This window comes from Gopherus flavomarginatus (assembly GCF_025201925.1).
Source record: "Gopherus flavomarginatus isolate rGopFla2 chromosome 13 unlocalized genomic scaffold, rGopFla2.mat.asm SUPER_13_unloc_1, whole genome shotgun sequence".
NCBI classification, from domain to species: domain Eukaryota; kingdom Metazoa; phylum Chordata; order Testudines; family Testudinidae; genus Gopherus; species Gopherus flavomarginatus.
In genome coordinates, this window is record NW_026114609.1 from 4572664 (window position 1) to 4598968 (window position 26305).

At 54.5% G+C, this 26305-nt stretch overlaps 1 long non-coding RNA gene and 1 other non-coding gene across 2 annotated transcripts in view; both read right to left on the reverse strand.

The window, feature by feature from the left end:
• Positions 1-26305, reverse strand: part of LOC127041003 (uncharacterized) — a 192378-nt gene that overhangs the window by 96282 nt on the left and 69791 nt on the right. The gene's annotated exons all lie outside the window — the stretch shown is intronic.
• On the reverse strand, positions 15882-16065 carry LOC127041017 (U2 spliceosomal RNA). The gene has a single exon (XR_007771600.1). It is a non-coding gene; the product is annotated as a U2 spliceosomal RNA (small nuclear RNA).

The following is a 26305-nucleotide window of genomic DNA, read 5'->3' on the forward strand; positions in this document are numbered from 1 at the left end:
GCTGGGAAGGCATTGCAGTGGGATCTAGTATGTGTAGGAATTCAGGATTTCCTGAATGACCAGCTGATGGCCATTTGGAGTGATCTTGAGTACCAGACTTGGCCCATTGCCCTTACAGACGCATCAGGAATACCATCTGATTTGTGATTATGGAGACATACTTGGACACTTTCTGGTTGGAAGTGTGGCTTCACAGGGCGGGGTGCGCACCCTTATAGGGGATGAATGCTGTACTTATGTCCCAGAAAACGCACAGGATATTAACAAGCACATCATGTCAGCCGAACAGACTTTTGAACAGTGGAAAGCCCAGGAAAGGGAACCCACTATTTCTGATTCCCTCTGGGGCTGGTTACCCAACCTGAGGGAACTAGGGGAAGGCATTGTTCGCCTCCTGCTCACTGGTGTGGTGTTGTGTATCGTTACTCTCCTCTTGCTTGCTTGCTGTAAAGCACTCCAGCTCCCTAGAGCTTAATCGCATGTTATCCTTCGAATGTGAGAACACTCAGCCAAAAGTTTGTTGAGTATTCTCAAAGGAGGAAGTTGTTGGTGTCACTAGGCATAAATCTCGGTAGCTCGGGAGGGTGGGCGACCACGAGTGCCGATGAAGCCCTCCTGCTCAGGCCTCAATGAACCATTGTTCCTCCATGTTAAACACTTTGTGTAACCTAGTGTAACCTAATGTACTAATAGCTGCAAAAATGTAGTGTTAGCAGTTAGTTTTTGGTTGTAACAGCCAGTTTTCTGCTGTAACATGCTGAAGCGAGCTCAAGGTCGTTTTGAATACTGTACACATGTCTCAGCAGCGGAGAGGGGGGAGGAAGGGGGAAGACAAAAGATTGAATGAGAAAAGATACTGCAGCTGGATGGGAAAGGGGGGGGAGTGAGAGATCAGCTAGTCACCAAGAAAAAGTTTTGTAGTAAACAACTGGGATATCAAAGGAAGAAACTGCTTGTTTTAGGTGTGCACGATTTGAGATTGTTATTTCTCCCTTGCGCCTTTTTTGAGCTCAAATATACTTGGTTGTTTGCTTCTCCACCCTGGTGTGTTTATTGGCGCTACGCACTCTGGGCAACGAACCCCGCTGCTGCTTGCCTCGGGCACCCTGTGTCGGCATCACCACCAAGTACAATGCTTGTTGATACCGGCTCTTAACCCCACTGAGAATGTTTTGGGGTGACTCCTCGCCTTTATCAACCATGGGGACTGAGAGACAAACAGTTAACAAGTGCTCCAGTGGTGCAATTGGTTAGTGCACAGTACTTATAGGGCAGTGCTGAGAGAAGCTATGCTGAAGTTGTGAGTTCAAACCTCACCTGGAGCACTGGTTTTCATTAGCCAAACGGCTTCGCCCCCTCATTTGGCCCTATGGAATGTAGAATTCTAGCCCTGGGGACATTGAAGCAGGGGAGGAATCAAAAATTCCCCCTTCACTTATTACCTTCTCTCCAGAGTGCAGGTCAGAATCTACAATCCTTTCTCCCCCACCAGCCCCTGTGCTAGGATCCCTCAAGCAGAGCCTGGAGTCCTGCCCATCCTTGACCCCTGAGCCTGAAGGGAGAGGAGCAAGGAGCCATTGTTAGAGGGCTTTCCCTGCCCACTTCCCTGGCTCTTGTCACACAGACAGCAAGCAGCAAAAGACCAGAAGTCCGAAGCACAGACAGAGGGATGTTTACTGGGGTGAGTTTCCAAGCAAGCAGATTCCAAAGCCCTTCACACCAGTCAGGCTTATGTCTCTACACGGACAGAGTCTGTTCCCCTGTGTTCCCTTCCCAGCTCTGACACCACAGAGCGTTTACCCCACATCCCTACAGACAATTCTTTCCTGGATGCTTGCTGGTGAGTCGTACCCACATGCTCAGGGTTTAGCTGATCACCATATTTGGGGTCAGGAAGGAATTTTCCTGCAGGGCAGATTGGCAGAGACCCTGGGGGGGTTTCACCTTTCTCTGCAGCGTGAGGCACGGGTCACTTGCTGGATGATTCTCTGCACCCTGAAGTCTTTAAACAACGAGTTGAGGACTTCAATAGCTCAGACATAGGTCAGGGGTTTGTTACCGGAGTGGGTGGGTGAGAGTCTGTGGCCTGTGTTGTGCAGGAGGTCGGACTAGACGATCATAATGGCCCCTTCTGACCTTAAAGTCTCTGAGTCTATAAGCTCTGACACTGCAGAGTGTTTACCTCACGTCCCCCTTCCCAGCTCCGACACTGCAGAGACTTGCCTGTGTCCCTGTTCCCCGTTCCCTATTCCCATCCCCCTGTTAGCAAGCATGATGCCAATTTCCCCGCCCACTGCCTGTTTGACCCCAGTTTATACAGTAATATTCTCAGCGAGACCTTAACCAATCATTTTACTGAAATGTAATTAACCAATTCCAACCTATTGTAACAAAATTCTCTAACCAATTACATCCCACTCCCCTAATTAACTTACACCCAGTAAAATTAATGCTTCAGCAGACAGAAACAATTAGAGGACCAGACAGATTGACAACAGAAAAGCGGGGGCCATAAAGATAAACCCTAGAAATGACGGTTTCACAACCACAACCATTGAGAAGGGATTTCTTGCCAGACCGGACGCTCCCTTAAGATCTAGTTCTTTATCTGGTGGTGATGGGCACTATTGGGACAGGATCGTCTTCCTAACAGCCGAACCCCACCTTAGTTCAGTGTGACAGGTTTGGGAGGTGAGGATGTGACCGTTCACTTCCCAGCATATAGCTGCCCCTGCTGCTTAGCCAAAGGCCTTAGCCTACTGTCAAGGTTTTTTCCCCACTCTGAACTTTAGGGTACAGATTTGGGGGACCTGCATGGACCCTTCTAAGCTTAATTACTAGCTTAGATCTGGTAACACTGCCACCATCCAGAAGTTAGTGTCTGGAATACTTTCTGTCCCCTCAAAACATTCCCCTCCCTGGGCAGCCTTGAGAGGCTTCACCAATTCCCTGGTGAACACAGATCCAAACCCCTTGGATCTTAAAACAAGGAGAAATTAACCATCCCCCCTCCTTTCCCCCCACCAATCCCTGGTGAGTCCAGACCCAATCCCCTTGGATCTTAAAACAAGGAAAAAATCAATCAGGTTCTTAAAAGAAAAAACTTTTAATTAAAGAAAGAAAGATAAAAATCATCTCTGTAAAATCAGGATGGAAAATACTTTACAGGGTACTCAGATTTATATAGCCCAGAGGAAACCCCTCTAGCCTTAGGTTTAAAGTTACAGCAAGCAGAGGTAAAATCCTCTCAGCAAACAAGGATCATTTACAAGTTGAGAAAACAAAAATAAGACTAACGCCTTGCCTGGCTAATTACTTACAAGTTTGAAACATGAGAGACTGATTCAGAAAGATTTGGAGAGCCTGGATGGATGTCTGATCCCTCTTAGTCCCAAGAGCGAACAACCCCCAAAACAAAGAGCACAAACAAAGACTTCCTTCCACCAAGATTTGATAGTATCTTGTCCCCCTATTGGTCCTCTGGTCAGGTATCAGCCAAGTTTATGGAGCTTCTTAACCCTTTGCAGGTAAAAGAGACATTAACCCTTAACTATCTGTTTATGACACCTACGAACAAGGGCTCAGACTCTCCTAGGGAGAGAAGGCCCAGACACAGGCAGACTGGGATTTTGGTTCTTTGTTTTATACCCGTCACTAGCTAAGTGATAAAAATACAGCTAAATTCTTAAAGTCTAGGCCTGTGCAAGCAGCCTGAATATCTCTATTCTAACAGTCATCGGTCCCTGTGGAAAAATGATCTATTCAGGGTTGTCCCTAGACATTTTGGTGCCAAACTGGCAGAGCGGAGACGCAGGGCCCAAGTCACTCCACTGGGCAGCAGGAAGTGGAGTGATCTGGCCCCAGCCTGCTGCACTCTGCTCCCAGCCTTGGAAGTTGGGCGGTGGGGGGAAACGCCCCCCAGCACTCACCAGCGCCGCAGCTGGGAGCTGGTGGAGCAGAGCAGGCTGGGGCCAGGTTGTTCCACTTCCCACCGCCCGGTGAGTGCAGGATGAGACTGATCCCTCCTGCAGTACCCCGGGATGCAGCTCAGGGGAAGGGGCAGAGTGGGGGGGGGGAATGGAGTGGAGCAGGGGTGGGAAGAGGCGGCATGGGGACAGAGCAGGGGAGGGGGCTTTGGGGAAGAGACAGAGCAGGGGCAGCTTTCCTGGCTGGCTCAGACAGCCGAGGGATCGGGCTGGCCACTGGAGCAGTACGCAGCTGCGTAGGGCACCAGGAAAAATGGGGCAACTTGGTGTCTCCACATCCCTTCACCAGGCAGTGTCCCTGTAGTGTGTGCTGTCTTCATAGGTCCTTTCTCAGTCTTTCTCACCCTCTTGTCTCGAGTTTCCTGTGTCCCTGCTTTCAAGCACAGACTAACTCTGGCTGTTCAGGAGAGGGGAGGACCATGCCTATGTGCGGCCAGCAGACAGCGACAAAGACCCATAGCCAGCCTGCTCCCTTCCATGCCAAACACCCACTGAAGGCCACCCGCAGACCAGCATGCGGGGCAGCTGCTGATGCTCTGTGGCCAACATCAGAAGAAGGTAGGAAAGCAGGGCCAGCCCCCTGGTGTGGCCTCTGTCTGTTCCCACTCACAGTCCTCACTTCTGCAACGGGGCAGGAGATTTTACCCCAAGAGGCTTTCCCCTGGCTGGCAAGAAGCAGAGAAACACCCAGGCTCCCAAGGTGCTATTTACCAACCCCCTCAAGTACAGGGACAGGAGCACATTTGGAGGAGGGAAACTGCTCTACACGCCAGCCCGGGCAGCTGCCCAGTTTCTTTGGCAAGTCAGGAACAGCAAAGGCTAGACTGGAATCACCTGGGGCTCATGCCCCAGCCTTTGTGATGTCCAACCCCCAACTCCTTCCTAGGGCTCTAGCTGAAGCCAGAGCATTGGTCTGAGCAGCCAAGAAGAGGTTCCAGCTCTAAAGGAAGCAGGACTTTCAGCACAATGGTAAAACTGCACAAGCACAACCATGAAAGGACTCAAATTCTCAATCACCTAATGCACAGTCAGATGCCTTATCCATTAGGCCACATGGTCACACAAGAAAACCCTCTCCAAGTACTTCTTTAGAGAAGACGGACACTGTGTTTCTCAGACTCAGGTCATCTACTGACGGGGGCCGAAACTCTCTGGGCACAAGAAGTCAAGTTCCCAGTGAGATGTGAGACTTAATTCTATGGAACCAGGTGCAGGACTTTGGCAGGGAGGCTCAGGCATGGGGGATTGAGGTGCAGCGGATGGACCGGCTGTCTAGGTGCAGAGATTTAGTCACACTGAGGCACAGGAGGGAGGAGAAGGAGGAATCCTGCTGATGGTCAGTGGCTGTGCAGAAAAAAGGGTGTTGATTCCCCCATCCTAAATGGGTTGGTTGGCTTGACCCTTCTCCCCTCTGCAGAGCACGGTGGGGACTGCAACTCACCCCTTGTGGGGAAGGAGGGCACAGGTGCAGGGCGCTGGGCTCCGATGCACCTGGAAGGCAGATCCGGTGGGGTGGGGTGGGGCAGGGCAGGGCAGGGTCTGTGGTTTATGTTCTGCCTTGCCTGGTGCTGGGCCATTGCACAATCCCCAGCCATGCCGCACAGCGCACCGCAAGAGGCGGGGGGGCAAGCAGATGATTCAACACAAGGGGGGAGAGGAAATGTGGTAGGGGGGAGGAAAGGCCTTGGGTTGCACTGAGGGAGTGCAGAGCAGGGGAGACACCCCAGGAACCTGCAGCAAAGGGATGGACAGGTGGGCTGCATGGATAGAAGAGGCAGTGAGCCTAAAAGGGGAGTGGGGTCTAATGGTCAGAGCAGGTGCGGGTTGGGCTCTATCCCTGGCTCTGGGAGCAGAGGTGGGTCTAGAGGTGAGAGCAGGGGGACTGGGAGCCAGGATTCCTGGGTTCCATAGTGGCAGCTGTTTTTTCCTGGGTCTCCCTCCCTAGAGGTCTCAGCCCAGCCCCCTAGTGGAATCTGACTGGGGGAGGGGGTTGCCCTGCCACTTCAGATTCGTGATTCAAACCCCTCCCCCCACAAGCTCTGACATCACAGAATCTCCCCCCCAAGTCAGAAAGTAGGAGCCCCCAGGGCCACCCAGAGGATTCCGGGGGCCTGGGGCCATTGGTGGCAGGCGGCTCCGATGGACCTCCCGCAGGCGTGCCTGTGGAGGGTCCGCTGGTCCCACGGCTTCGGTGGAGCATCCGCAGGCACGCCTGCGGGAGGTCCAACGGAGCCGTGGGACCAGTCGACCCTCCGCAGCCATGCCTGTGGGAGGTCCACCGGAGCCGTGGGACCGGCAAGTGGCAGGGGGCCCCCCGTGCGGCAAAATATCTAGAGCCGGCCTTGTTCGGTGGCGGGCGGCCCTTCCGTTCTGGGACCCGCCGCTGAAATGCCCCGAAGACCCGCGGCAGGGGCTCCCCGCCGGCGAATTACCGCCGAAGCGGGACCCGCTGCCAAAGTGCAGTCCGCTCTTTGGCGGTAATTCGGTGGCGGGGGGCCCCCGCCGCGGGTCTTCGGGGCACTTCGGCGGCGGGTCCCTGAACAGAAGGGCCCCCCGCAGCCGAATTACCGCCGAAGACCAGGTTGCACTTTGGCAGCAGGTCCCGCTTCGGCGGTAATGTGATGGCGAGGGAGTCCTTCCGCCCCGGAGCGGAAGGACTCCCTCGCCAGCGAAGACCAGGAGCGGAAGAAGCTCTGGGGCCCAGCCCTGCAAGAGTTTTCTGGGGCCCCCGAGCGAGTGAAGGACCCTGCTCCAGGGGCCCCGAAAAACTCTCGTGGGGGCCCCTGCGGAGTCCGGGGACTGGGGCAAATTGCCCCTCTTGCTCCCCCCTCTGGGTGGCCCTGGGAGCCCCTCCCCGCATGCAGAGGAAGCTAGTGAGATTCTAGGGGGTCTCTGGCAGAGATGACAGCACCCACCAGACACCCACTTATGGTTGCAAGGAGACCCTCCTGCACAGCCCCCTGCTACGAGGGACCGGGGGCGCCCAGCCAGGGTCAGGAGGTATGCTCCCCTTGAGCCCCTCCCCCGTTACTCCAGGATCCGAGCATCTTCCTAATTCACAGGGTAATTCTCCTCCCAGGCTTGTGCAAGGATAGGAAGCACCACCAGCCCCATTTCCCAGACGGGAGAACTGAGGCCCAGAGAGGCTGAGTGATGGGCCCAAGGACACCCAGGAAGTCTGTGGCAGAGCAAAGCATGTTTCTGCCTCCCCCCTCCCAGGTCTGGCCTGCTCCTGAGTTACTGGATGGTGCGGGGCGGGGCCTTGGGGCAAGAGGCAGTGCAAGGGAGAGCCTTGGGGGAAGGGGCAGTGCAGGGGCGGGGTCTCGGGAGAAGGAGCAGTGGGAGGGCGAGGTCTCGGGGCAATGTGAGGGCGGGGTCTCAGGTGAATGGGTGGTGCAGGGGCAGGGTCTCGGGGGGAAGGTGTGGTGCAGGGGCAGGGAATCGGGAGAATGGGCAGTGTGGCATTGGGGACTTCGGGGAAGAGGCAGTGGGAGGGCAGGGTCTCGGGGCAAAGGGGAAGGGTGTGGGTGGAGTCTCGAGCAAAGGGGTGATGTAGGGATGGCGATTCAGGGGAATGGGTGGTGAAGGGGCAGGGCCTCAGGGGAAGGGACGATGCAGAGATGGGGGTTAGGGGAAGGGGCAGGGCCTCGGGGGAAGGGACGATGCAGAGATGGGGGTTTGGGGAAGGGGCAGGGCCTCGGGGGAAGGGACGATGCGAAGATGGGGGTTAGGGGAAGGGGCAGGGCCTCGGGGGAAGGGACGATGCGGAGATGGGGGTTAGGGGAAGAGGCGGGGCCTCGGGGGAAGGGGCAGTGCGGGAGCAGAGATTAGAGGGATCAGGCAGCGCAGGGGCGGGGCCTTGGAGGAATGTGAGCACAGGGTCTCGGGTGAATGGGTGGTGTAGCGGCGGGGTCTCAGGGGGAAGGGGTGGTGCAGGGGTAGGGTTTCAGGGCAATGCGAGCACAGGGTATTGGGTGAATGAGTGATGTAGGGGTGGAGTCTCAGGGGGAAGGGGCGGTGCAGGGGCAGGGTCTCCGGGCAATGTGAGGGCGGGGTCCAAGGTGAATGGGCGGTGCAGGGGCAGGGCCTTGGGGCAATGTGAGGGCGGGGCTCCAGGTGAATGGGTGGTGCGGGGGCAGGGTCTCAGGGCAATGTGAGGGCGGGGTCCCTGGTGAATGGGTGGTGTAGAGGCGGGGTCTCAGGGTTAAGGGGCGGTGTAGGGGCAGGGTCTCGGAGCAATGTAAGGGCGGGGTTCCAGGTGAATGGGCGGTGCAGGGGTGGGGTCTCAGGGCAATGTGAGGGTGGAGTCCCGGGTGAATGGGTGGTGTAGGGGTGGGGTCTCAGGGGGAAAGGGTGGTGCAGGGGCAGGGTCTTGGGGCCAGGGCCGGCTCCAGGCCACAGCATGCCAAGTGTGTGCTTGGGGCGGCACGCCACAGGGGGCGCTCTGCCGGTTGCCAGGAGGGCGGCAGGCGGCTCTGTGGACCTCCCGCAGGCGTGCCCGCGGAGGGTCCGCTGGTCCCGCGGCTCCAGTGGAGCATCTGCAGGCATGCCTGCGGGAGGTCCACCGGAGCCGTGGGACCACCGAACCCCCCAGCAGGGACGCCTGTGGGAGGTCCACCAGAGCCGTGGGACTGGCGAGCGGCAGAAGGCCCCCCACAGCGTGCCGCTGTGATTGGGGCGGCGAAATTGCTAGAGCCGGCCCCTGCTTGGGGCAGTGTAGGAGCGGGGTTCCAGGTGAATGGGTGGTGCAGGGGCAGGGTCTCAGGGCAATGTGAGGGCGTGGTCCCGGGTGAATGGGCGGTGTAGGGGAGGGTCTCAGGGGGAAGAGGCAGTGCAGGGTCAGGCTCTCGGGGGGAAAGGGAAGCTCAAGGGCGGGAACTTGGGAGAAGGGGCAATGTGAGGCCCGGGGTGGGTCCTTGGGGAAAGGGTGCAGGGGAGGAGTGTATTGGGGAGGGGCAATGCAGGAGTGTGGATTTGGGGGAAGGGGCAGAGTTAGGGTGGGGTATTGGGGAAAAGGGGCAATGCGAAGGCGGTGCCTTGGAGGAAGGGGCAGGGGCAGGGCTTTGGGGAATGCGGCAGAGATTAGGGGAACAGGTGACGTGAGGCCAGGATGTCGGGGGTAGGGGCAGTGTGGGGGCAGGACCCCAGGAGGAGGGGGTAGGGGCAGTGTGGGGGCAGGACCCCAGGAAGAGGGGGCAGGGGCAGTGTGGGGGCAGGACCCCAGGAGGAGGGGGGCGGGGCAGTGTGGGGGCAGGACCCCAGGAGGAGGGGGTAGGGGCAGTGTGGGGGCAGGACCCCAGGAGGAGGGGACAGGGGCAGTGTGGGGGCGGGACCCCAGGAGGAGGGGGCAGGGGCAGTGTGGGGGCGGGACCCCAGGAGGAGGGGGCAGGGCTTTGGGGAATGGGGCAGGGATTAGGGGAACAGGTGATGTGAGGCCAGGACGTCGGGGGTAGGGGGCAGTGTGGGGGCAGGATCCCAGGAGGAGGGGGCAGGGGCAATGTGGGGGCAGGACCCCAGGGGGAGGGGGTAGGGGCAGTGTGGGGGCAGGATCCCAGGAGGAGGGGGCAGGGGCAGTGTGGGGGCAGGACCCCAGGAGGAGGGGGCAGGGGCAGTGTGGGGGCAGGACCCCAGGAGGAGGGGGCAGGGGCAGTGTGGGGGCGGGACCCCAGGAGGAGGGGGAAGGGGCAGTGTAGGGGCGGGACCCCAGGAGGAGGGGGCAGGGGCAGGGCTTTGGGGGGAGGGCGGAGCTCGGGGAATGAGGAGGATTAATTCGGTTCAGTGGCAGGTTTGTCTGCGGGTGACACTGGCACTGCAGGGGGGTTAAAGCCGGGCTCACCCGAGGGAGGAGGACGGGGCTGGGTGGCCGGGCACAGCGGGAGTTCGGGGAGTGACAAGGAGCCGGTTCCAAGGCTCATCGGACACCCCCAGAAACCAGCTCACACGTTCCACGCAGAGCAGGTTAACACACTGCACGGGGGGCGGGGCTCTCTGGGGGGCGGGGCGGGGAGGTGTCAGGCTGACCCAAGGACCCGCCCTCACCTGGGCTCGAGAGGACGGAACTGCCCCGGGGCAGGCTGGGAGTTGTAGTTCCTGGCCCGTCTCAGAGCGGAAGTGACGAACGGTTGCTCAGGCAACGCCCCCCGGTGCTCACTGGGAAGCGTAGTTCTCCCTCTCACACGCGGCCTCTATTGGAGGAGGGGCCGTAGCTTGCCAGTTCGCCGCGCCCCTCCCCGCTCCCTGATTGGCGGAGAGAGCACGGGACAGAGACTCGGCGCGTCGGGTACACAGGACAGAGTTCAACCTGACTCGTGTTGCCCAGCTGGGGCAGTCCCCTGTGTGTATTTACTCCCCCCAACCCCTGCATTGGGCCTGTGACCACTGGTAGCCAGAGGAGTCAGTGCCCAAGCTGTATTCTTCACCTCCCCCAAGGTGGCAGGGTGCCTGGGTGGCTGTGTCAGGCAGTGCCCTGGGTGTCTTCCAACACATTTGTGGCAGGGAGCCCTGCTTCTGGTGTGTATCACTCCCCCACTAGGGATGTGCACTGGTGGCCAAGTATGGCAGTGCCCTGTGTGTAGCCCCCTCCCTCCTCCCCTGCCCCAGGGTGACCAGATAGAAAGTGTGAGGAATCGGTAGGGGGTGGAGGATAATAGGCACCTACATAAGAAAAAGTCCCGAATATCGGGCTGTCCCTATAAATTCAGGACATCTGGTCACCCTATCCCCTCTACCCCTGTGCCAGGTATGGCAGGCACTGATCCCTGGCATCCCTGTGGGGTAATACCCTCTGTCTATCCCCCAATTGGTGCAGTAACCCCTGCTGGTCAGGTGGGGAAGTGCCCTGTGTGTGTGTGTCCCCTATTTAGGTAGTGACCCCGATGGCTAAGTGAGGCAGTGGCCTTTGATTTCCTCTTCTCTCCCCAGCCCCCTCTCTCTCTGGGGTAGGACCCCCAGTTGGGGCACTACCCGATGTGTATCTCTACTAATTGGAGCAGTGACGTCCCCGGGGTGCCCTGGTGTGGCAGTGCCGTATTGGTATCTCCCTACCCCTCTCCCCACGCCATTGTGGTAGTGGCCACTTCAGGCAGTGGCCTGTTTATCATCTCCCCCGCACCAGCACCATTGCAGCAGTGCCACCTGGTGGCCATGTGCGGCAGTGCCCTGCCTGTATCCCCCCCCCAACCATTGCTGCAGTGACCCCAGGTGCCCAGTTTGAGGAGTAGCCTGTGTGTACCTCAGCTCTTGGGGCAGTAACATGTGGGGCCAGCTAAGACAGTGCACAGTCTGTGATGTCTGGTGGCCACGTAGGGCAGTGGCCTGTATGTACCATCTCCTCTGGAGCGGTGACCACGGGTGTCTTGGTGCTAAGATGCAGCCACCTCTGGGTTACATGGTGGGGCTGTTTACAGGACAGAGGGGACAGCCTCCCCGTTCCAGGAAGTAGGGGAAAGTCTGGTGTTCGGGGCAGAGCGTTCCACCTGCTATTGAACTGTGATGCTCTGAGCACCTTTCCCCTGCCTGAAGAAGACCTTGTGTGACTCCAAAGCTGGTCCAGTAACAGGTATCCCCTCACCTGCCTTGTCTCACTGGTATTCTGGCCAGTGTCCAACTTCCCCTTCACTGTTGGTCTTCAAACCTCCTCCAAGCAACCCCCCACCAATCCCTTAAGATGCCAAACCTCCCCTGGAGCCCAACCTGTGGGGGGGCACCCCACCTGAAAACCCTACGGCAACATGGGAGTGGTAGTGTCCACTGCCTCCATCTCCCACCAGCCAGGATGGGCCCCACAGCACAATGGGAGTGGTCGTGTCTCCTGCTTCCATTTCCTGACAGCTGCTGCCAGGCCTGACCCAGACTTCCCATTTCTGGTGCGAGTCTGGAAGCAGATGCTGCCGTGAGGCGGTGCCGGGAAGTGTGGTGCTGGTGTCAGGAGAAAGCAGGAGGAGTAGGTGGGTCTGTGCTACTGCGGGGAGGTGTTGCCCTTGCTGTGAAAGGGCCCCGCTATTAGAGGAGATGTCATCTCCCTGCCCTGCCACACTCTGTACCAGCCCCTGCTTGTCACGAGAGCAGGGCTGGCTCCAGGCACCAGCGCAGCAAGCAGGTGCCTGGAGCAGCCAATTCAAAGGGACGGCCCGTCCGGCATCGGGGCAGCACGTCTGGGTCTTTAGCGGAAATTCGGCGGTGGGTCCCCCATTCCCTGTCTTAGTCTTTGAGCTGCCGCCAAATGTCTACCAAAGAGGAAGGGAGGGAGGACTCACCGCCAAACTGCCGCAGAAGAAGCAGTTGGTTGAGCTGCCGGCGAAGAGCCACGGCTTTTTTTTTTTTCCTCCTCCTGCTTGGGGCGACAGAAAAGCTGGAGCTGGCCCTGCACAGGAGGAGCAGGCTCCAGTCTGCGGAGCTGCAGCAGGGAACCCTGCAGCCCAACACCCATCAGGCACCCCCGTTCCCCTTGCCCCTAATCCCTGCTGCCCCCCCCCATCAGTTATAGAACAGGAGGCAACTTAACTTCCGCTCACTGTTCCCTTTATAGAAGCACAGTCACAATTCTCACAGGCTGGGCAGCAAGGAGCTGATGCCGTTGTGTTCACCCCAGTGGATATTGCAGCCCTTAGTATAGAGGTTTGTTCTTTAAACATAGGGTCAGTCTCCTGTGGGGTTGGGTCACAGGAGAGCCCCGTGACCCTTCCTGTGCTTCTAACCCTGCACTGTTCACCCTGCGTCCTCCCCCACGCCCCTAACCCTGTGCCCCCCTCTGGCACCTCTAACCCTGTGCTCCTCCCTGCACTCCCTCTAGCACCCCTAACCCCTACATACCCAACCTCTGGCATCCCTAACCCTGCACCCCCTCCAGCACCCCTACGTCCCTCACCCCTAACCCTGTGTCCCCTCCTGCACCCTAAACCTGTGACCTCTGGCACCCCTACACCCCAACCCTGCACCCCCCTCCTGCACCGCTTACCCTGCCCCCCTAACCTCTGAACCCCTAACCCCTGTGCCCCCTCCGGCCCCCCAACTCCTGCCCCCCCGGCACCCAACCCCTGAACCCCTAACCCTGTGTCCCCCCTCTGGTGCCCCAACCTCTGCACCGTCAGCCTTGTGCCCCCCCTCCGGTGCCCCTAACCCCTTCACCCCTAACCCCTGCATCCTCTTACACCCATAATCTCTGCACTGTGCCCCCTTTTTCCCTAACCCCTGCACCCCCTCTTGTGCCCACTTGGGGAAACTGACCTGGATGCACGGAGTAGCTGGCATTGCTGTTTGCTCTCCCCGCCGCCCCTGAACACTGCTCCTCTGCCCACCACGAGGGGGCTGTGAGAGGAGACCAAGGAGCGACATCGGGGCTCCCTGCTTCCAGGTCACCTTCCCCACCTGGGCTGCATAACAGGAGGACAGAGAGCAGAAGCCCAGATGGGGAAGGTGACCTGGATGCAGGAAGCCCTGATGTCGCTCTTTGCTCCCCACTCAAAACCCACTGAGGGGCACGGAAGAACACTGGGGGGAGCAATATCCGCTCATCACCGCTCTCTCCCCCTTCTCTTCCCCTCCCTCCCTCCATGTCCCTATTCTGGCAGGGAGCAGGGAGAAATCTGGACACCACCCCAAGCAGCACTCCCCTGCCAGCCGGGAGCAGTTTCTGACTTTACACCAGCAACACACACCTCACTGCTACCGTACAGCACCGCCCTTGACCATGGTACTCCTAGGTAATTCCCTGGTGGCACCCACCCCTAAGGCTGGCCCTGGCTATGGGCTTCAGAGGGAGTGACCAGACCAGGCGGCCATGGAGAGATCCAGCCCCTGTTCTCCCCTCCCAGCTTCTAGCAATCAGAGGCCAGGGACATGCTTCCATGCTGATGACAGGTACTGCTCGACAACGATTCAAAGTACATTCATATTCCTTATCTGAGTCAGATGCCACCAACTGAAGATTGATTTTCCTGTCTAGTGGTTCAGGTTCTGAAGTGTCTGCATCAGAGTGTTGCTCTTTGAGGATTTCTGGCAACATGTTTTACAGCTCGTCCCTCTTTGATTTTGGAAGGCTCTTCAGATTCTTAAACCTTGGGTTGAGCGCTGTAGCTGTCTCTAGAAATCTGTTATACCTTCTCTGCATTTTGTCAAATTTGCAGTGAAAGTGTTCTTAAAGTGAACAACATGTGCTGAGTCATCACCCAAGACTGCCATAAAATGAAATATATGACAGAATGTGGATAAAACCATAGAGCAGGAGACATACAGTTCTTCATCAAGGTCTTCAGTCACAAATTAACGTATTATTTTTTTCACGAGCGTTATCAGCATGGAAGCATGTCCTCTGGAATGGTGAAGTATGAAGGCATATGGATATTAGCATATCTGGCACATTAATACCTTGCAACGCTGTCTACAAAAGTGCCGTGAGAAAGCCTGTTCTCACTTTTAGGTGACGTATATAAGACATGGGCAGCATTATCTCCAGTAAATGTAAACAAACTTGTTTGTCTTAGCGATTGGCTGAACAAGAAGTAGGACTGACTGGACTCTAAAGTTTTACATTGTTTTCTTTTTGAGTGCACTTATGCAACAAAAAAAAATCTACATATGCAACTTGCACTTTAATTATAAAGAGATTGCACTACAGTACTTTATATTTTATAGTGTAAATATTTGTAATAAAACTATTTATAGTGAGCACTGTACACTTCGTATTCTATGTTGTAATTGAAATAAATATATTTGAAAATGTAGAAAAACATCAAAAATAAATTTCAATTGGACTATTGTTTAACAGTGCGATTAAAACTGAGATTAATCATGATTTGTTTTAAGTTAATTGCGTAAATTAACTGCGATCAATTGACAGCCCTAGATTTGAATTTTTCTGTCACATGCAGGACCATCTAGAACATCTGTGTGCAGGGAAAGATCGTGGGGGGAGTTGTGCTGTGAACTTATTTCCTGTTCTGACATGTCCCCAATTGCCCTTTTTGCCCTAACACGCTGCAGCGCAACATCAATATTTTGCTCCAGATCATTCCGTCCTTCCAGGGGCCAGGGAAGGGAAATTGCTGCAGTGGAGCCGGTTGAGGTAGGGATTATCAGGGAGTTGCTGGCGATTTCCCTTTGCGAGGAGAAAGGGCAGTAAATACATAGGGGATGGGAACTTCCAGGAAGGTTGGTCTGTGTGGGCGAGGGCAGGAAATCCCCAGGGTGGGGGACAGGATGTGACAAACCTGCTGGGATTTGTTTACTGTGAGGCTCCAGCATTTCTCAAATGTGGCCACCAGGGGCTTGTATTGCGGCTACAGCCTCCTGGACTATAATTGAGAGGGAGTCGGGGGCAGCAAAGCAGTGGCTCTTCCCCACGGGCTGCCTGCAGGGGCTGGTCCCTAGCCCCTTCCTGAGTCATAAACACTGTGGGAGCAGGCAACCAGTGGGAGTTCCCCACCTTCCCACGTGCGGTGGAGCTTGGGCTTCAGGCTTCTGCTCTGGGATGGTGGGCGGCAGGCTCAGTCAAGATACATGGAACGTAGGCTGGGTGGGGAGAAGTCTATGTAACTCATGCAGTTATTGATATACATGTGACCTCGAATATTACCAATCTGTGTCCCCCCCAAGTCCCCCAACCAATCGTCTCCCAAACAGACCCTCAGTCCGGAAAGCATTCGTCTTTCATGTTGTTGAAAAGACTCACAGCAAACAGAAGAATCCCAGCTTTTAAAACAATCCTCCAGCAAGACAAAGAAACTCACATCTGTAAACTTAGAAAACACTCCCAAGAAATTTTAACAATATGTTGTCATGAAGAAACCAAAGTGCTAAAGAGGCCTGATTTTTCAACTACTTTAAAAAAATCTTCTCAAATCAGCACCTTTAGAGTGAAACTCTTTCTGCCTTTCTAACCAGACCATTCTCCGCAAAAGGAGAGGTACTGGTCCTGGAGACACTGCAATACCAGGTCAATGCATGGGGTGGGTAGAAGAAGCTCCTTTTCCATCCCCTTGTTTCAAAAATCAATTGAATATACAGTCTTCAAATAAAGAACCTATCATATTAAACTGATAAGAACACATATAACTTAGATAATATTTTTACTTCAAGGTCCCAGAGACACAGACAAGGTTTTCATCTTGAGGCTAGAAGACCAAAAACATCAAGACACTTGATTGTGGCCTTGGAAAAGCCAAAAGACTACTCACTCTTGAGCTTAGCTCACAGAGAGCCGAGCAGCGATGCTGAGTTTCGGATGCTAGGCAGCCTCTCTTCCCCCACTGCTTTCTACTTCAGCAGAGGAGCTCCCAGACACTAACCAAACACCATGCACGAGGCTTTGATAACTAGGTAACTGCAGACTGAAAGGAGATGGTGAAACGGGGAGCAGCTTTTCCAGAGGAAACGCAGGGCCCCAGGCTGCAGTGACAGGGCTGCAGCCCAACCCCCAGCTCCCTGGGGTCTCACCCACATCCCAAGCAGCCAACTTCAGACAGTCCCCAACTTTCCCCAGCTCCAGCCCCCAAAGCTTCCGCAAGGCCGGGTCTGAACATGGAGCCCCCCAAACATCCCCAACCACCAGCCATGATCTCCCCAGCACACCCCAAACTCCCAGCAGCCCCACAGTCTGCCCCCAGCCCTGACCCCCCCACACACAGCAAACTCCCAGCTGCCCCACAGTCCCCCCCCAGCCCTGACCCCCCACCACACCCCAAACTCCCAGCTCCCAGCAGCCCCACAGTCTGCCCCCAGCCCTGACCCTCCCACACCCCAAACTCCCAGCTCCCAGCAGCCCCACAGTCTGCCCCCAACCTGACCCCCCCCCACACACACTGCAAACTCCCAGCAGCCACACAGTCCCCCTCAGCCCTGACACCCCACCACACCCCAATCTCCCAGCTGCCCCACAGTCTCCATCCCCAGCCGCTCCCCCTCCAGCCTGGCTCTGACACCCCCGAACCCCCCCCCCGCCCCTTCCCCTCGCTCCCGGGCCCAGCCTGGGCTCCGAGCTCTGCAGCCGAGCTGCGCTCCGGGCCCCTCCTGCAGCTCCCGGCCCAGCCGCTCCCGGGCTCCGTGGCCCCGGCCCCGCAGGAGAGGCTGCTCCGCCCCGCCCCGCCCGGGCCACGCTCCCCGCAGCCCCGGGCAGCCCCGCTCCGGCTGCGGGGAGCTCGGGGACCCCCCCCCCCGGGCAGGGTGCAGACCAGGCAGCCGGGCCCGGCCCCTCCCGGCAGGAGCGTGTCCGCCCCACGCGTGTCCCCGCCCCCCGGGCCCTGCCCTCGGCCCCACCGCGCTGCCCCGCGGGCTGCAGGGCTGAAGCAGCCTCCGCACTGTGCTCCCGCTCCGGCCCCGCTGCCGCACACAGGGGCGGGGGGTTGGGGGGAGGCAGGAAGGGGCGGCTCCTCCCCGGGCCTGGCCCTGCCCCCGCCCCCGGGCCCCTCGCAAGGGGGTTGGGTCATGCGGAGAAGCGGGGACCCCCCCTCAGCTGGGAAGTGGGCAGGAGAGGGGCTGGGGCTCCCCAGGGGAAAAGCAGGGGCAGGGGCTGGTGCTGCTGAACCATCAGCCCAAGGAGCCCCCGGCTGAGAATGCAGCGAGCACGTGTCAGTTCAGCGCTGGAGATGGGGCCCAGCACGTGTCAATCACCTGCCTCTAAAGCGTCTAAATCCCCTGGGCACAGCGCGCCAGGGCACCGCTTGGGAGCTGCACTGGGAGTATATCCTGTAGGAAACCCCCTTCCCCCCACAGCAGAGTGAACCTAGAGCTTGATGGATCGAAACCATCCTCTGTTAGCTTGGGTTTCATTACAGCCCTGGCAATAACCCGGCTGCCTGCGTGTGTTCTGCACAGAAAAGAAGAACAAATTCTCTCCCTGTTCACCCTTCCACGGTGATTAAAGGAAGAAATAAAGCCCCAGCAGAGCCCTGCCCCACAGAGTCCCCTCCTGGAAGGTGAGAGATGTGCAGGGACTAGGGCTCCAGCTCAGGGTTGCCAGGTTTATAGAACTTTTGGTAATACCCAGCACGGGGCCAAGTCCTGCCCCTCCACCCCCCTCTGCCTAAGGTCTGGGAGGGAGTTTGGGTACATGAGGTGCAGGTTCTGGGATGGGCAGGGGAGGCAGTGGCAGGCTCTGGGAGGCAATTTGGGTGCAGGAGGGGGTACAAGCTCTGGGAGGCAATTTGGGTGCATGAGGTGCAGGCTGTGGGCTGGGGAAGGGGGTTGGGGTGGCAAGGGGGCACTGGCAGGCTCTGGGAGGGAGTTTGGGTGCAGGAAGGGGTACAAGCTCTGGGAGGGAATTTAGGTGCATGAGGTGCAGGCTCTGGGCTGGAGCAGAGGGTTGGGGTACAGGAGAGGCAGGAGGCAGACCCTGGAAGGGAGTTCAGGTGCGAGCAGGGTCTGGGCTGGGACAACCCTCTTAACTTGCTTTTAGCAATCAGAATAATTTAGTGTCACCTTATTTTTGCCTGCCCCAGTACAAAAGAAGAGGCTTTTGTGAGTTTCCTGACTCAGAGGATGAAAATGGAGGTTTGTCAGTCCGCAATGCTGTGAATCGTTGTTGAGCGGAACCCATTGTTGGCATTGGTAGTGTAGACACAGCCTCAGCCTCGGTGCTGGTGGGGGGAAGTATTGTCCCTAGAGTCACCCAGGGGTGGTGTGGGATTGTCCCAGGTTACTGGGTGGGGGCTCGAGCGGGTTGTGTGTTGTGTTGTTAAAAGGATCCCCAAGATGTTGAACCCTGGGCCATGTTGCTGCCGACTCCAACTGGCAGAAGGATCACAGAAAGACGCAGGGGGAGGGGAGGAGCACCCATTAATTTATGCAATTATTCAGTGAGGCAGAGGCCTGACAGGAAGGAACTACCTGTGCAAGCCCCCTTGGCAGAGAGGGGGATCTGGGATGTTCTCGGCACTGGCGATACAGCCCAGGGATGGGGCAGTAAATGGAGCGGGGAAGATTTGTGAACTGGGACCTCCTCTCCCTGTGTATTTCCTCTGCAGGCCTGTTTCAGTGTCTCTCTTTCCTCTTTCCCTGTGTAACCCAGTGGTTCTCAAACTTTTTGAACTGGTGACCCCTTGCACAAAGCAAGGTGCCGAGTGTGACCCCCCTCATCAATTCAAAACACATTTTTTCACATTTAATCTTATTTTAAATGATTACTTTATAACCCAATTCTTTAAAATGAGTTTAACTTTTCTCACCACTTTTAAATTCAGCCTAGAACACACTTTGACTGAATTATTGTTATAAGCAGAAAAGGGTTTTTAAAATAGTTACTGTTCAGTACTGGGGGTGTGAAGACATTTGTCAATATCACTTTTCACAGCAGACTTTGCTCCATTGCCACCCTCATTTCTGCTGCCTGCAGAGCTGGGTGGTTTGTGACCCCCCACATAATAACCTCATCCCCCCCCATGAGAGGCTGTAATCCCCAGTCTGAGAACTTCTGGGCTGCCCCCTTCCCGCTCTGGCTGGGACACTTGACCCCTGTCCCATTCCCAGGGGGCTCGTGCTCTCCTGGAGCTGGATTGGCTGCTCCTGAGGGAAGCCAGAGCCGGGGGGGGGGGAGCGGATGTCAGTGGGGCCAGCAGCGCTGGGAGCCACAGACACGGTGGGCAGAGATGAGCTGAGGAGGGGCTGCTTGTGGAGAGTCACTTTCCTGCCCGCCCCCATTGCTCGCCCCCCCCACTTCCCCGATCCCCTGGGGCCTGCCTTAATTCAGACAGTCCCTTTCCCATCATATCCCCAGCACATCAGTGATTGCAATAGCAGGGGGCAGGTTTTCTCTGGGGCACTGAGCTTTGCCAGGGGGTTGGTGGCTCCTTTCTTTCCTCACCCTGGAGTAAACTCAGCTTTTTATTCCATCCTTGATGTGTTATGGAATAACAACAGCAGCATGAAGAAAGTGGTGGGCACAGCGGGTCTCAGGGGAGGGGCAGAGAGGTGCAAGCGGTGGGCTGGGCTGGGCTGGGCAGGGGAGGTGCAGAGAGATGTGGGTGGTGGGCAGAGCAGGTCTCAGGGGAGGGGCAGAGAGGTGTGGGTGGCAGGCAGGATGGGTGCACAGGAGGGGCAGAGAGGTGTGGGTGGTGGACAGGACAGGGGACAAAGAGGTGTGGGTGGTGGGCAGAGCAGGTCTCAGGGGAGGGGCAGAGAGGCGTGGGTGGCAGGCAGGATGTGTGCACAGGAGGGGCAGAGAGGTGTGGGTGGTGGACAGGACAAGGGACAAAGAGGTGTGGTCTGTGGGCGGAGCAGGTCTCAGGGGAGGGCAGAGAAGTGTGGGTGGTGGGCAGACCTTGGGGCAGAAGGTGTAGAGGCAAGAGCAGCAGGCAAGGAGGCCTCAGGGGAGGAGAGGAGCAAGCAAGAGGTGGACTAGCTTCTAGGGAGCTTCCAGCGCTCACGTCCAGCCTCCCCACATGCAAGAGTCATGGGCCACCAGTTCTCTGGGTCTTCACTAACCAAGCCCCTCCCCAAGCTGTGTTGCTGGGAGAAGCCCTCCTGTTCACACAGTGCTATCTGCATCAGGATTAAGTTGATATAACTGCATTGCTCGGGGTGTGTGTGAATTTTTTACACCCCTGTGTAATGTAGTTACACCCACCAAATTTTGTAGCATAGACCTGTCCAAAGAATCACTCACACAAACCTTGGGAGTAAAACGTCACCTGCTCCTCTGCTTTACAGAATCCAAACACAAGCAAAGCTTGTCCGGCCCCTGTGGGGGTTGGAAGACAGTCAGGTGTGGGCAGATAGGCTGCTTTAAATAATAGCAGGCACCATGGCTTAGCTGGTTAAAGCACCTGCTCAGCAACCAGGAGATCCTGAGTTCAACTCACAGTAGTGCCTTATTGATGGGTTGTTGGGGCACCTGGTATTGGCTACTGTCAGAAGACAAGATTCAGAGCTAGATGGGCCTTTGGTCTAGCCCAGTAGGGTTTTTCTTATGGTTTAAATAACACTCACAGGCACTGGTAATAGAGTTACTGAAAGTTTGGGAGTTAGGAGGGGGTAGATCAGTGATCCAGTCCCCACACAGATGACCCCTCCCTCTGAGACAGGGGCAGGTCTGAGCTCTCACTCAAATGCTCATTGTGGCTGCCAGAATCTGTGAACAGCTTGTTTAGTTTATGCCAAAGGTTGAGTCCTGCTTTGCGCACCATGTGTGAGAATGAAAATCCTAAACTGCATTTTGAAATAACGAATGCAGCAGGACGTGTTATTGTCCCTGCCCCAAAGCAGACAGACCAATGGAGAAATGCCGTCAAGTCCAAGGTAATACTCCACTGCCATTTTACCTTTTTTGCTCGCTAAACTCCTTCTTATCTGCCCGGCCCAGGCTGTCGTCTGCCTCAGCTGCTGCTCCCGGCCTGCTCTAGAGTCAAACATGCAGGGGCCCCAGGGGAACAGGCTGGGACAGGGTAGCAGCCTGGGTTGGTCTGGGAAGATGCTGGGAGTTCTCGTTCCCTGAGAACTGGTCCAGCTCCCTTCTCAACAGCGAACAAATCAATTCCATGTCCCCTCCCCAGAAAAATCAGCCTGGAGCCAAGGGCAGCAGGGGACGATTCCCTCTGGTTCCCACCGAGCCAGGAGAGAACCCAGGATGTTTCTAGCAGAGCTTTTGGAACTGACGTGGGGAAACCAGCCTTTAATAACAGGCAGTTCCAGTTGAAGCTAAGTGTTTTTAACAATTTCTACAACATTAAAAAACCATTCAATCATAGTGTCACCACCCATAAAATTGCTTCAGCCTTATAGGTTCCCAAGTGCACAAATAAACATCTCTTCAAATCCAAGGGAGTGAAGATCAGTCAATGTTCAGAGTCATCCCACATAAAAGAACCATGTTGTGGTACATACTGGCCCCATCATGTGGCCATCGCTTTTCCCTCCTCTCTGTTAAAAGTTTTAGTATTTTGCACAGAATCTTTCTTCACTCAGGAGAGACCTGGGAACCAGGGCTGCCAGCCATCCAAACACCTTTAAGAGGAGGCGTAATCTGTCAAAAAGTGATCTCCCTCCTTCAGTTCAGTGACACCCTGAACTGTTACTTATCAGGGCAGAGCCGGAGGATTGAAAGCAGCTACAACAAATGCCTGTGTAGCTAACAAGAATGAACACAAACACTCCCTTGTATCTGAAGAGATGTTTAGTTTTACCCTTGGTAAACTACAAGGCTAAAGGGAAAGGTGATGGTGGTGCCAGATATAGAGAGTGAAACACGAGACAATCATCATAGTTATGCCCATAGTGACTGTAAATTATTTCTAAATTCTTATTATCATCGGTGTATTATTTTCTCTGGAGTCTAGACATTGACTATATCTTGACCAAGAAATTTGGATCTTGATAAAATAATCGACTACCCCTGGTTAAGGCAATGGACTTGATAACCACTCAGTTCAAGTACTAACAACAGTGGCTGCCTTTTAGCCATAGCTTTTAATCAGGGCAATAAATTGATACGAACTCCTGTAAAATCATTTCCCAGCCGAGTCCTTCACCCACATTCGTTAAGGCATTGGGCCACCATGTGAACATTTCATTTCCCTCCTCAGTTTCACACAGAGACACAATTTCCTTTGCACAGGTCCATGAACAGCAAAGCCTCCCTGTGTCTCTTGTCTAAGCCAGGGCATTCAATTCCAGTGAACCCTTCTCTCCTGCAATGGCAGTGGTGAGACAGAGGGGACTTGGCCACCTTCATCTCTGACAGTGAGATATTGGCTCAGCTTTTTCTTTACACTGCTGTTGTCAGTCCATGAAACATCAGGGATGGAATGCAAGGCTTAATTCATGCATCAACCCCCTGAAACATTTCAGTGCCCCAGAGAAATCCTGCCCCCTGCTATTGGAATGATATGGTGGAGATTCGAATAGGAAAGGGACTGTCTGAATTGTCAGTGTGGGGAATGAACAACTGTCATGGCAGAAACCCCCACTCTGAACCTTAGTGTCCAAAAGATGGGGTACCAGCATGAATTCCTCTAAGCTTAATTACCAGCTTAGAACTTGTAGCGCTGCCACCAACCAGGAATTCCAGTGCCTGGTACACTCTGGTCCTCCCAAAACCTTGCCCAGGGACCCCCAAGACCCAGATCCTCTGGATCTTAACACAAGGAAAGTAAACCCTTTCCCCCCGTTGCGTCTCCCAGGTTTCCCCTCCCTGGGTTACCCTGGAAGATCACTGTGATTCAAACTCCTTGAATCTTAAAACAGAGAGGAAAATTCACCTTCCCCCCTCCTTCTCTCTTCCCCTCCCAGACTCTCCTTGAGAGAGAAAGTAATCCTAACCCAGAGAGAAATTAACCTTTCTCTCCCCTTCCCTCCTTTCTCCCCACCAATTCCCTGGTGGATCCAGACCCCATCCCCTGGGGTCTCACACCAGAATAAAAAAAAAATAATCAGGTTCTTAAACAAGAAAAGCTTTTAATTAAAGAAAGAAAAATTCTTTGTAAATCTCAGTAAAAATTATCTTTGTAAATTTAAGATGGAATATGTTACAGGGTCTCTCAGCTATAGACACTGGGAATACCCTCCCAGCCTAAGTATACAAGTACAAATTAAAATCCTTTCAGCAAAATACAAATTTGAACTTCTTCCAGCCAAATACTCATTTGCAAATAAAGAAAACAAACATAAGCCTAACTCACCTTATCTTCCTAGTACTCACTATTCTGGACATATAAGAGACTGTATCAGAGAGATTGGAGAGAAACCTGGTTGCACGTCTGGTCACTTTCAGAACCCACAGAGAACAAGAATCGAACACTAACAGCACACACAAACCTTCCCTCCCTCAAGATTTGAAAGTATCCTGTCCCCTGATTGGTCCTCTGGTCAGGTGACAGCCAGGCTCACTGAGCTTGTTAACCTTTTACAGGCAAAAGAGACATGAAGTACCGTTCTGTTAACCCTTAACTATCTGTTTATGACAACAACAATCTATAGCAATGTCGGTAGCCACAAACACACTCTCATCGTGCTCCAGCTGGAACGGAAATGGGTAGAACTCTTGCTTTTCACCATGGACACACTTACACTAATGCACAGCTGTGAGTGTGCTGGGGGAGTTGGTCTGAGCCATTTGAAGTGAAAGGTCTGTGAGAGCAGAATCATTGTGTAGTGAAACACATGTATATTGAGTAGTTGTGGCTGAGTGGTTAAGGTGATGGGCTTAAAAAGTCCTTGGGGTCTCCCCGTGCAGGTTCAAATCCTGCTAAGTACAGGATGCATTAGTGTGTTGTCAGTGCTGTTGTCTTAGTGCCTGAGCAGGATCTGGTTTCACTCTGAGGCTGTCTACACTTAAAATACTGCTATAGCACTGTGGAGAAGACAGTTGCTACAATGAAGAGAGGAGTTTTCTATCCCTCTAATAGGTATGTTGACAAAACAATCTTTACTTTCACTTAGCACTATCTAACCATGGCTTAGGTCAGCTTAATTATACTGGTTCTGGGGTTTTTCACACCCTGAAAGACGTACTAGTTAGAGGGTTTATCCCATCACCCTCCCATTCCCTGGTCCTTCTCGCATGACCAGAGAGCAGCAATACACAAAGTTCAAAGGTGCAAACAATTCAATGTTTATTGGGGTAAACTTCCAGCAAGCAATGATTCCAATTTCCTTCCTCAGTGTCCCCCTTCCCAGCTCTGACAGCACAAAGCCTTGCCTGTGTCCCTGTTCCCATTCCCTGTTCCTATTCCCCCCCCTTAGCAAAACATAATTCCAATTCCCCTACCCCTACCGCTACCCCCATTCCCATTCCCATTCCCCCCTTACTTCCTGATTGACTGCAGACTATATAGTAAAACTGGAGTTCTGCTTAGCTCTATCTTAACCAATCATTTTATTGAAATGTAACTAACCAGTCCTAACATACTGTAACATGATTATCTAACCAGTTATACACCACCACCTTAATTGGTTTACATCCAACAATTTAGTTATACAGCAGACAGAAACGGTTACAGAACCAGACAGAGATTATACAGACAACAATAGGAAGGAGGGGACTACAGTGACAGAACAACAAAGAAATGAGGATTTCACACCCCAACTGTTGGTAAGTGAGTTGTCCCCAGACAGGATGCTATCATGGTAGAGGTTGTGGGTGCTGGTTGCTTAACTGTCTGGCCCCCAGAGCAGGATTTTGAGGTTCACCATTACTCTCTCAGAATGCCAGCACCCATCTTTTGTTCACTTAAAACGTGAGCAGGGAGATTACAACACCATAGAACTCATGAAGCTCCAGGAAATGTGTAACTTTAGATCTGGGTGGGTGAGTGTGTCTAAAAATCAGCTGTGCTGTAGAAGGTCTCTAGGAGTGGAAAGAGATGTGCCATCTCCATCTCCCTAAAGAGTTCATCAACTCTTAATGAAAACTAGGGTTGACAAGTCATATTCTTTGTAATATCAGGATGGTGGACTGGTCTAAAGTGCTAGTTATTAGACTCTTTTTTTCTAATCCCTTGGGTGTTCTGGTCTCTGCGTGGAGACATGGTTTCACATCCCACTCTTGATATTACCATTAATTCTATCCGGAGAATATGGCCTCACTTCAATCTCCTTTGGAACAATAGAACCCCATTTGCTTAGCTTTTCTATTCCAGTAGCTGTGAGAGAAGCTCCAAACCAGGGGGAAACAGTGCTTGTTCTCTCGACCCATCAATTTTTTGTCTTCCTTCATTCCAAGCCATTTTCTCAAATGCATCCGTATTTCCCACACTTTAATGAAACTTTAGGGTCATCACTTAATTGCCACACAACTGTACTTATGAAGTGAAGTGAAACACAACATTTTTTGGATATTCTTGCAGAAGAGTTTTGCTTTCTGACCTGGAATTGAACAGGGGCTACCCGAGGGGGACAATGCTACTCCCTTTTCTTGACTCATCCAAAAAACAGAAGTTCGTGGTGCCCTTTGTTTCCCTGTTCTTCAAACACCTGTCAGGGTGGCCTAGGGAGACTTGGTCCTGACTCTCAGGGTCCCTCCCTGCCCTACCTTTCTATGTGATTCTGTTGTGTGGGTTTGCGCTGTGTCGTTGTCCCACACTGAGCTGTTTTGCACAGCGTCACTTTGCACTCTGATGCATTGTTTCGTGTTGTATGGTTTTTGAACTGGCTTGTGTTGCGTTGATTTGAGCTGAGCTCTTTTGCAGTGCATCATTTTGCCCCATGGGGCGTTCATTTACATGGTGCTGAATTGTTGGGCTTTGCATTCCTACGTGTTGTCACTTTGTGCTGTGGAATGTCAGTTCACGCTGAATTGTTAGATATTAGATTGGGGTGTTTCCACTTTTGTTGTTGTTTGTATTGTATTGCGATGGCATCGAATTATAGAGCTGTACGGCTGCAAGGGCCCTGAG